Genomic DNA, 9872 nt, shown 5'->3' on the forward strand with positions numbered 1-9872 from the left:
TTAAATAGAAGAATATATATGGGTCATCAATACTTACTGATATCGAACACATTTTCCAAAGGTAAAATCTCTTTTGACTGCGCTCCTGGCATGTGAAAACTGATGGACATCAATGAATAATACAATAGTGGTTAAGTAGGGACAGTGGAAATAAAGGATTATGTAATATTATTGTGACCAATGTATACTATATATGAATGTGTACTGGGGCTTTTTTTCTCACTATCTTTCATAACTTTTGCTGTTTTACATACGGCACATATGTCTGTGTGTATGGGTGTAGATGTTAAAGTTGATTGTAATGCATCATTTTACTGTTTTTGTTAAAAAAAGACAATAAATACAGTTTAATACAACAGAAAATCTGGTATTGTGCTAGCTCTATACTGGGCAGAGTGGGTTTATTGGAGCCAACAGCTGCATCTGATAAGAACTGATACTGAATTAGTTTTGAGCTGAAAATCCAAAACAATGATGTAAAACAGGCTTCGTAGAGCTTCACAGCTCTCTGTGGGTTTGTCTCTTCAAGGAGCTCCTTTCACAAGTAGTCATGTGATCCATTGTTTGTACAACATTTTTGATAAGAGCAGCTTTAAATTGAAATTTTGAGCGTATACATATACATTACCATTTACAAACCCAGCAGACTTATAAGAAGCACTGACCTGATAGCATTTGTACAGCTGAATACGTTTCTCCACCCAAACGCAGACAGTTGAATGGCCAAGTTAATCTTTGGACTCCACCACATTTCTTCACATGAAATGCCAAACGTCTGTCTATTTGACCTATCTCCCTGCTCTGAAGAACACAATGACTGACTGACTGCAGGAGCCAAAGGTAAAGAAAGAGTGTCAGGAGAGGGAGGGGAGAGGCTGATAGAGCGAAAGGCCATTATTAGACTCATTCTGCATTTTTTGTGGGGAGCGACTCTGGAAATTGGAATTGCGCGACCTGCCAGCGACCGATAGGAGCCCTTTCAGTGAAATAAATAAACCAAAAATAAATAGATAACTCGGGTTATTTTTAAATTAAAACAATCAATCAAAGGGAGGGGGATTAAAAAAGCAGGCAGAGTGTGCTGAGACCATTAACACAGTGGTGGGGTTGTTATTTCCGCACCTGTGGAAGGACATAGCTCAGGCGTGTGAGCAAAGCTGAATATGAATGCAGTCAGACATACTGGACACTGGCCATTATCTGCGACCAGCACATACACACTGCACCGGTTGTCAGGGGAGGTCTTTTAATCTCGATGCAGTAAATGTCTCCATTCCCTGCGACATGTCATGCTGAAAACATACATCATGAATTATGTGCAACAGCTCAATGCAGGCCTTATTTTCATTCTTTGCCCATCTTGGGGACTGTTCGTTATGTATGAGAAGGAAGCGGGTGGTGCAAAACGAGGGAGACACTTCAAATAATTTTAAGCACATTGCAGGAAGTTTTTAAAGTGGACTTTAAAGACATGTTTTCCTTTAAAAAAACAAGATTACAACCTTAATCCCAGACAAAACTGTGAAAAGATGCATTTACAGTTTACATCCAAGTCTGCCCAGACTTACAGGTGGCCATGCCAGATAACAATGCTTCAAATATGAATGCTGATGCAAAGAAGCTACAATTTCTAAAAAATGAATAGTTCACAGAGGCACAGAAGATCAACAAGAACAATCAACACAGTTTCAGGGTGGACACCCAAGAAAAGTGTCACCAATTCAGTATCCAAACAAATGTCTTTCCTTCTTTACCTGAGTTATGACGCTGAAAAGTTCCCCAAAAAGTGTGTTTATGATGTCACAGTGAAGCTGACCTTTTTGATATATAATGTCATCACTTCATCATCTTATCCCATTGGTCATTTGTGTGAAATTTGGTCATAGCTATCCTTGATTTATGGCCAAAATCATGTTTTGTGTGGTCACAGTGACCTTAGCCTTTGACCACCAAATTTTGACTAGTTCATCCTTGAGTCCACGTGGACATTTGTGCCAAATTTGAAGGAATTCTCTCAATGTGTAATTGCAGTATCTTGTTCACAAGAGTGAGAATGATAAGGTCACAGTGACCTTCACCTTTGACCCTAGGAAACAAATTCCAATCAGGTCTTTCTGGAGTCCAAATGGACTTTTGTGCCAAATTTGAAAACATTTCTTCAAGATGTTTTTGAGATATGCTTACGAGAATCATCAAAATCTTATCAGTTCATCTTTGAGTCCAAGTGGACGTTTGTTCCAAATACAATGAAATTCCCTCGATGTCTTCATTACCTATCATTTTAATAAGAATGAGACAGATAAGATCACAAAGACCTTGACCTTTGACCACCAAAAGTGTGGACTTTGTTCCAAATATTAAGGAAATTCCCTGAAGGTGTTTTTGAGAATGAAGAAAGAGAATGAGATGGCTGCAGGGTCAGGTGACTTTTAAATATGAGAATCTAATCAGTTCATTTTGAGTCCCAAGTGGACGTTTGTGCCAAATCTGAACGATAACTTTCGCACACTCAGCACTGTTCGCTTCAATACCTACGCATGAATACACAAAAATATGGTTATTTAAGGTGAGTTAGGTTCATGCATGTTCCCCTCATCATTTAAAAAGGCTGATGGAAAAATATATGTAGCTCAGTCACCGCCCCTACTCTGATAAGTAAAGACAGTCTCTCGGATTATAAGATTTCTCACCATATTTATTATCGATGCAAAAATCAACACTGGATTCTGAACAAGGTTTACTGGAATACCTTTAAGCTTCCCTCAGCGGAAAACGTGTACAGGCTGAGGGGTGGCGGGATCAATTTTACCAGATAAAGCTGCATCTACTTTGCTATAATGGAGTCCCATGTGTGACCTTATCACCCTGTCACACATTCGCCATAACAAGGCGGTTGATGTTATTGTAAACAACTGATATTGTTAGTCCCCTCAGCCTCCTGTCCTCTCCACACAGCGCGGGCCTAATTAAGGCTGGATTTAGATGGTGGCATTTGGGTTTGTGTGGGCTGAACGATGCTTTCTGGTAAATGACCACATTAACGTGATGATTCCTCTCTCTGTCTTACCCCCTCCCTCGCCCTCGCGTCCTCCTCCTCCTCTCCCGGCGCTCTTTTTATTTTCCCACCATGGCTGCGGTACAGCCAGTGATCCATGCAGATGTGAGGGGCCCCCACGCTGCGGCCTGTCTAATTGTTATCATATTTTGTCATCTGCGGCCTGTTATTTTAGCCATCGGTTAGGGACGCATATAAATACCCGCTGACGTTTATTGAATGTCAAAGGCCACTGGGCGCCTGATTGATTTTGACCCCTTTTTCCGTGATGTCAGAATGTGATTTGTTGCCACATCATGGCAATCTTAAAAAGCTATTTTCTCCGCCAGTGGAAATACTAACTATCACTCTGAGAGGAAAGCGAGATTCGTACAACTCCGGAATTAAGATTAATGGGCATTTTAGGAAGCCTGCCAGAAACTATGAAGATATTCTTTTTGAGATACATTTAAAATAGAAAAGGGAATGTCACAGACGGCAATAATTAATAGATTTTTTGGGAAAACTTTTTGGGAAAGGGCAAGGCCTTAGTTTTTATAAAGGTGTGTGTTCAAGCATGTAATAATGCAGAGCTGAAGTTTGCAGCACATGAAATAATGGATTAGTATCCAGAGTTGTGCTGATGATATATGATTTCCCGGTTAACATTAGAATATATAATAAAGTGAATGTAAATACGAGCGGCAATAATATTTTATCATCCCCCTCTGAAACATCTTTATAATAGAGGTCTGTATAAACTACCTGGATCTCAAACATGCATGTTACATAACCAGTCTGCACTGAAAAAGTAGACTTTGATTTCAGAAGCTGTACATTTGTGAAAAGTGATGTGTTTAATCACAAAGCTTTACAGCAGCGATACTCAACTTACAGCCCGCGCTGGCCAAATCTGGCCCCCTAAAAGGTGCCGGGTGGCCCCCCAAACATTTTCTAATTCACAATAAAAATAAAGTCTTTCATACTGGAAATTGTTTTTGTACTTTTAGTATACATAAGTTGCCAGAGTGCATAAAACAGCATCAAAATTAAGCTTGTTGATTAAAAAAAGTGCCAGTGGAGGATCCCCCAAACCCCTGACAGACGTCATAGCTGTGCCCTAATGTCCTAAAATCCAAGAAATGCCCTATAATCCTCAAAATGTCCTAAAATTGTATAAATATCAGAAAATCCTGGAAATGTCATATATAAATGCCCTAAAATCCTGTTGTGCAAAACTGATGAACCTAAAATCATATAAATATCCTAAAATCCTACGAGCGCCCAAAAGTCCTTGAAACATTCAAAAATCCTCAAAATGTCCTAAAATCGTATAAATGTCCTAAACTCCTAAAAATGTCTTAAATCCTCGAAATGTCCTTAAATCCTAGAAACATCCTTAAATCCTCAAAATGTCCCATAATCATATAAATGTCCACAAGTCCTACAAATACCCTAAAGTCTTAAAACAAAAAATCGTCCTCAGAATAACTGATAGATAAACTGCAGAGGAGTCCATCAGGATTTGGACAGCTTTGTTTCTCCAGCTTAGTTTCCCTTCAGCTTCTCTTGCCGTTGAAAATATCATTGAGGCCAATCAATTGCGAAGCAGCGTGTCAAACATGAGACACCGCAAACTCAGAGCCAGCTATTACCTGCTCATCCACCCACAGTTTCTGTCTTATCGCTTCTTCCTGTGGACGGCGATTTGAGGGGAAGACCGAATGGCATTTTGGAACGCAGATTAATGAGCACGGGAGTGTCGAGAGAAGTGAAGACACACGACAGAGGTCAAGCGTGTAATGACTGACCTTAAATTCAGTGGCGTCCAAGAGGTAGAGCTCTCTCCTGTGTGTGTGTGTGTGTGTGTGTGTTCCAAGTTGCCCATTATGATAAAAAACTTTATTTACCATCTGCCATGGTTTTCAGTAGGCATTAATGTCAAGACATGTCAGCTGTTACTGTGGGTTTATGGCTGGAAGTTAATGACTTATATGTAGAAAATACAATAAATCTGATTCGCTAAATTTCACTCTAGCCTTTATTGAGAAATACAATCTTTAACCCTTTAATGTCCCACTCTGTTGTTTGATAGAGCACATTTTGAGACTCTATATTTTAATGAAATGTGTGTTGAATTAAGCTTAAACTGATTTAGTCATCTCAACCATTCGGTTTAGATCAGTTACGCTAAAAAAATCCACTAGATGTCGCTGTGTCTTTAAACAGTTTGCCTTTTCGGTTCACCTCCTACAGAAGGTTAGTAACAAGAAGAATCCCTCTTGATATGAGGGCTCTGTGAGGTGGGACATTCAAAGGTAGGCTTATTTATTCAGCATGTTATAGTTTTAGAGGTCTCAATGAACAGATTTATGTAACTTTATCAAAAAAAATCTAAAAATCTTCAAATTTCCATTAAAGCTTCATGGGTTTAAAGACACAGATGTCTTATTTTGAAGTATTTATTCTTGCGTGTTTGTGATTGTGCGTGCTGCTGCCTGTGTTTTTGTCAGGCGAGTCTGCGTGTGCATGGTTCTGGCTGATAATGGCCTAAGAAGTGGTATAAAAAAAAAAAATCAAAATTTAGCATTCCTCTCCAGCCTCGTGACTGAATCATTGTTTCCTCAGATAGTCAGCTCCAGCAGAGAACACTGCTTTCTTTCAGAGCTGAAAAAAATAATAATTTAAAAACGGGCCCAGCCTCCACCTGTACCCAGCGCAGGTACGATCCGAGAGCCTTCCTTCTCGAGAGACAGCCCAGTTGTGCTCCCTCTTCTAACTGTAATAAGACAGAAACTCGTACACTTTGTAGAGCAGGATGAAAATAGACACATGCAAGACAGGGAACACTTTAATCTTTCCCTCTCTCCCCCTCTTGCCGCCACTGTCACACAGCTGAACAATGTCTCGGGGTATAGGAGTATGGGATTTGAAAACCTATATCTGCTCTGCGAGACAGAACTGGATCCCACTCTTCTTTTGTGTTTCGCTGCAGTCATAAATTTTGCATGTGGGGAGCGCCGCTTGCTGAGCGAGCCTCGGCAGGGCTGCGTGCTGTGCCAAGAGAGGACGGCTGGGGCTGCTATTAAACAGCGCCGCAGTGGTTCTCGGGCCGCTCGGGGGGAAGAAGGCATTTCTGTGGGAGGCTGCGAGGCGAGTGACCACGTGCAATCTGTTCGGCACAGCGGCGCTGGAGGTGCAAGCCAAAGCCTTGTTTGGTATTCAAAGCAGTGGGCTTTAATGCATTGATCCATGAAGGGACGGGCTGCACAGACAGAGGAGCACATGACTATAAATCCACAGCCAGCGAGCTATTAGCTGACCAGAGAGGTGCACATGTGTACATACATGGATGTGTGTGTTTGTAGTCGAAGCCGGGTGCAAACATGAGTGAATGGGTATAAACATGTGCTCGCTTCTGACTGCAAGAGCAAACGGATAAGGGTGTCTCTCGTTTAAATGGCGGGGGGGGGGCAGGGGCGTTTCTAGGACTGGAGGACATTGGGGGCTCAGCCTGGACCCTCCTTTTCTATGAACAAGCTTGATTTTGATGCTTTAAGCTTAATAGTGAAATATTGGTAGTAGCTGTGGTAGTGTTGGTCATTAACACAGAGTAGTAGCAGTAGAAACAGAATACTGCAACTGCTAAAATTTATTCACTCGAGTTGGAGAAATAGTATGTTTTTTGTTAAAAGCGGCAGAATCAAACTAAGTACGTTTAATATGGAGAGAGTATTAGACACAAGGCCTTTTTTAAAAAAAAAAAAAATCATTATTAGGGACTTTTCGTTATTCGTAAGAGGGAAAAAAATGGTGCAAAAAGGGAGAGGCTTGTCAAATAATTTTTTTTTAATATTAAAATTTTTGGTAATCAAAGTATTTGTTGATTTTTTCTTAAAATTAGATGTTTTTTAAAAGTTGATTTTTATTTATTTATTTTTTTTTTTACACATTCCTGGTAATTTGTTTCCTTCCTTTTGATAATTTTTGGTCATTTTTATAGAAAACATGCCTTTCAAAACTGCAGGCCAGCCAAAATTTAAAAAAAAAAATGCAAAAATTACACCATTTAAATCAGCCAAAAAATGTAAAAACTTAATCTAATGTATTTTTAAATTTCCAACAGTCCTTAAACACATTATGTGGGACAAATGCTTAATGCACTGGACTGAAGCTCCGGACGCCCAGGCCCAGGCCGCCACTGGCGGGGGCGCTCTCATTAGTGCTGCTGTAAAATTAAATACTTGGTTGTGTGTGAACGCGTTAAAGATTCATGAGAAAAACTGCCTTCTTTCTCTTCTGCTTCCAACTGACATCCCTCCCACACAGCCTCTCTCTCTTCACTACACACACTCGCCATAATCAAAGCGCTTCTTCTCTCTCGCTCTCTTACACATGTGCACACGCGTGCTCCCGTCCACCTTTCAAAAACAGAAGAAAGAGGAGATACGGCGAGGTGAGAGAAGAAGGTCGTAATATTCTGTGTGATCCTGCCTTCGAATCTTTGCCCTCGGTACCTGCAGCCTCCCACGGGATCATGGGAAATAAATGACAGCCCTTCCCTTTGCGATGGTTTACACATGATCGAAGTCGATGTCAACGCTTCGGCTGGTGAGGGGGAGAGTTCGGTGGTCCATGGATTAGTGTGCCAGGCTGGGCGTCTTAGTTTATGAGCGGCTAGGAAAAATGCCCCATTTTTGGCCACAAATTACCTCCCGGCTCCCCTCTCCTCCCACCCGTGCCGGCCTGGCTGGATTTATTGCACCCAGCCAGCGCCTGACATCAAGAATTTACTTATGAGGGCTCAGTTTCTCTCTTTGGCTCAGTAGAAAAAAGCTTTGAGTGTAACTGTGTGTGTGTAGGAAGACATACAGTAGCCAGACATCAGATGTGCTTACACATGTGGTCTGAAGATACACAGCCCGACATTTACAGCTGCTTTTATGTAACGCTGTCTGAATGAGAAACAATCCAATCATGCTCTTTGTATTTACATGCAGGACCTGCTCTGTGCTTGTGTTGTGCTTTCTGGCTGAGCTGAGATCATTTTACAAACACGCTTTGTAAAGCAGAGCTGCAAAAACTGCCGCTCCCGAACATCCTTCCAGCAAACATACGTTCCCTTTACAATAACATGGACGAGCTATGACTGAGGTTAACATCCCAGAGATGTTAACCTCTGATGCCGCCAAAGGGGCAGCATCAGTGTGTCACAGATGGACTCTTTTGTGGTGTTTCGATACACCGTCAGTTGGGCTGACGGCAGCTGGCACAGCTGTATGATGCACAGATGGGTAGCATCAGGTTGAAAAGCTGCCGGTAATGCCATGATAAAGGGGGTGCAAGGGTCCCTATAGGGGTCCAACCAGCCCTGGACTTTTACCCTGGACCCCGCTGTTTGCTTCCTGTCTGAGTTTGAGCTCTTGTGCTCTTGTTGACGTGCGATGTTGGTTGTGGCATCTCAGAACATTAACAGCAGACACACAAGGATACCTACAACGTAATATGTAGACGCAGGGGTCCACTGACAAAGCTGCGATAAGTGACGACTTTGAATGTGTTGACTTTTGCGAGAATTATTATTATTTTAAATATTCTTTTAAAATTTTTAAATTAAAAGGAAATACATTTTATTCTAAAAATGTTTCTAATTTTTAGATAATTTTTTGGACTTTTTTTAAAACTTTTTTTTTTATTGCATTTTTGTTTTTTTAAATTTTGTTTTAGGTAATTTCTTCTTAAAAAAGCCAATTTCCACTTTCAGACATGACTGTCAAATCAAATTCAGTTTCCAAACAATTCCAGCCTTTTCTGGCACTACAGGGGCTTGTATATCATAAACGCTAAAGGCACTTTGCAACAATCTGATGTGCATTTTGTATATTACAGGGGCAATCACGCATGTTTGACGTCACACACACACACACACACACACACACACACACACACACACACATTAACACAAATACCATGAAGAGAGGTGATGATCCCACAGGTGTCTGCTGACAGCGGAGAAGAAAGCGCACAGATAGGCTCTGCTCCATTGCGTTTTGTCACGCACACTGACCCTCTTTGTCTCCTCCTAAGCCTCACGCTCGCTCCTCTGGACAGTAAAAAGCGGCCGTATGTTTGTCTCATCCCTCTTTCTGTCAGACAGACAAAAGTGATGTTTACATGTTTGGAGTTTGTGTCATTTGTAAGCAATTTTATTCTTTCTTTAAGAAGAAACACTCATGCTCGCTGAGGTTAGAGGAGCAGCAGAGAAACGGATAAAAGCACTAATGAAAAAGGGAAAAAAATGAGAGCTGCGCCGTCTTCATTTCTCCCAGTATGTTTATTAAAACTCTTCTTTCACTCGACGAACGCACAGGGAGTAGAGAAGTCTGTGTGACACAGCGGCAGCTGCCTCTTTCTTTCAGCCCCCGAAACTATGCTACCTTCAATCAAACGGCACAAAAGCAGACAGTAAAAAGGATAAAGTCAGAGATGGAAATCCATTCTCCATTCACTGAGCGCAGCCTGTAGACAGGGGAGGTGCTTGACTTCAGTTCAAGGATTCTCTGCAGACGGCTTGTGAGTAGTTGCTCCATTTTTCCATCCATAATCCTCATCTTTCTATTAGGAGTCTAACAATTTATTAAGATTAGATGAAACTTTAATGATCCCTGTCGGGAAAATGGGTCGATGCACTAGCGAAGGATAAAATAGAGTGACTGGAGAACACACTGAATATTAGACAAGGAAAGGAGCATACTGAAAATAATCGAACAAATAGAAGATTCAACTTAAGAAATGTTTGATCGCCACGTTAGGACTGAAACTTGTGGTACAAGACGGC

The sequence above is a fragment of the Plectropomus leopardus genome, chromosome 23, assembly GCF_008729295.1.
Source record: "Plectropomus leopardus isolate mb chromosome 23, YSFRI_Pleo_2.0, whole genome shotgun sequence".
NCBI classification, from domain to species: Eukaryota; Metazoa; Chordata; class Actinopteri; order Perciformes; family Serranidae; genus Plectropomus; species Plectropomus leopardus.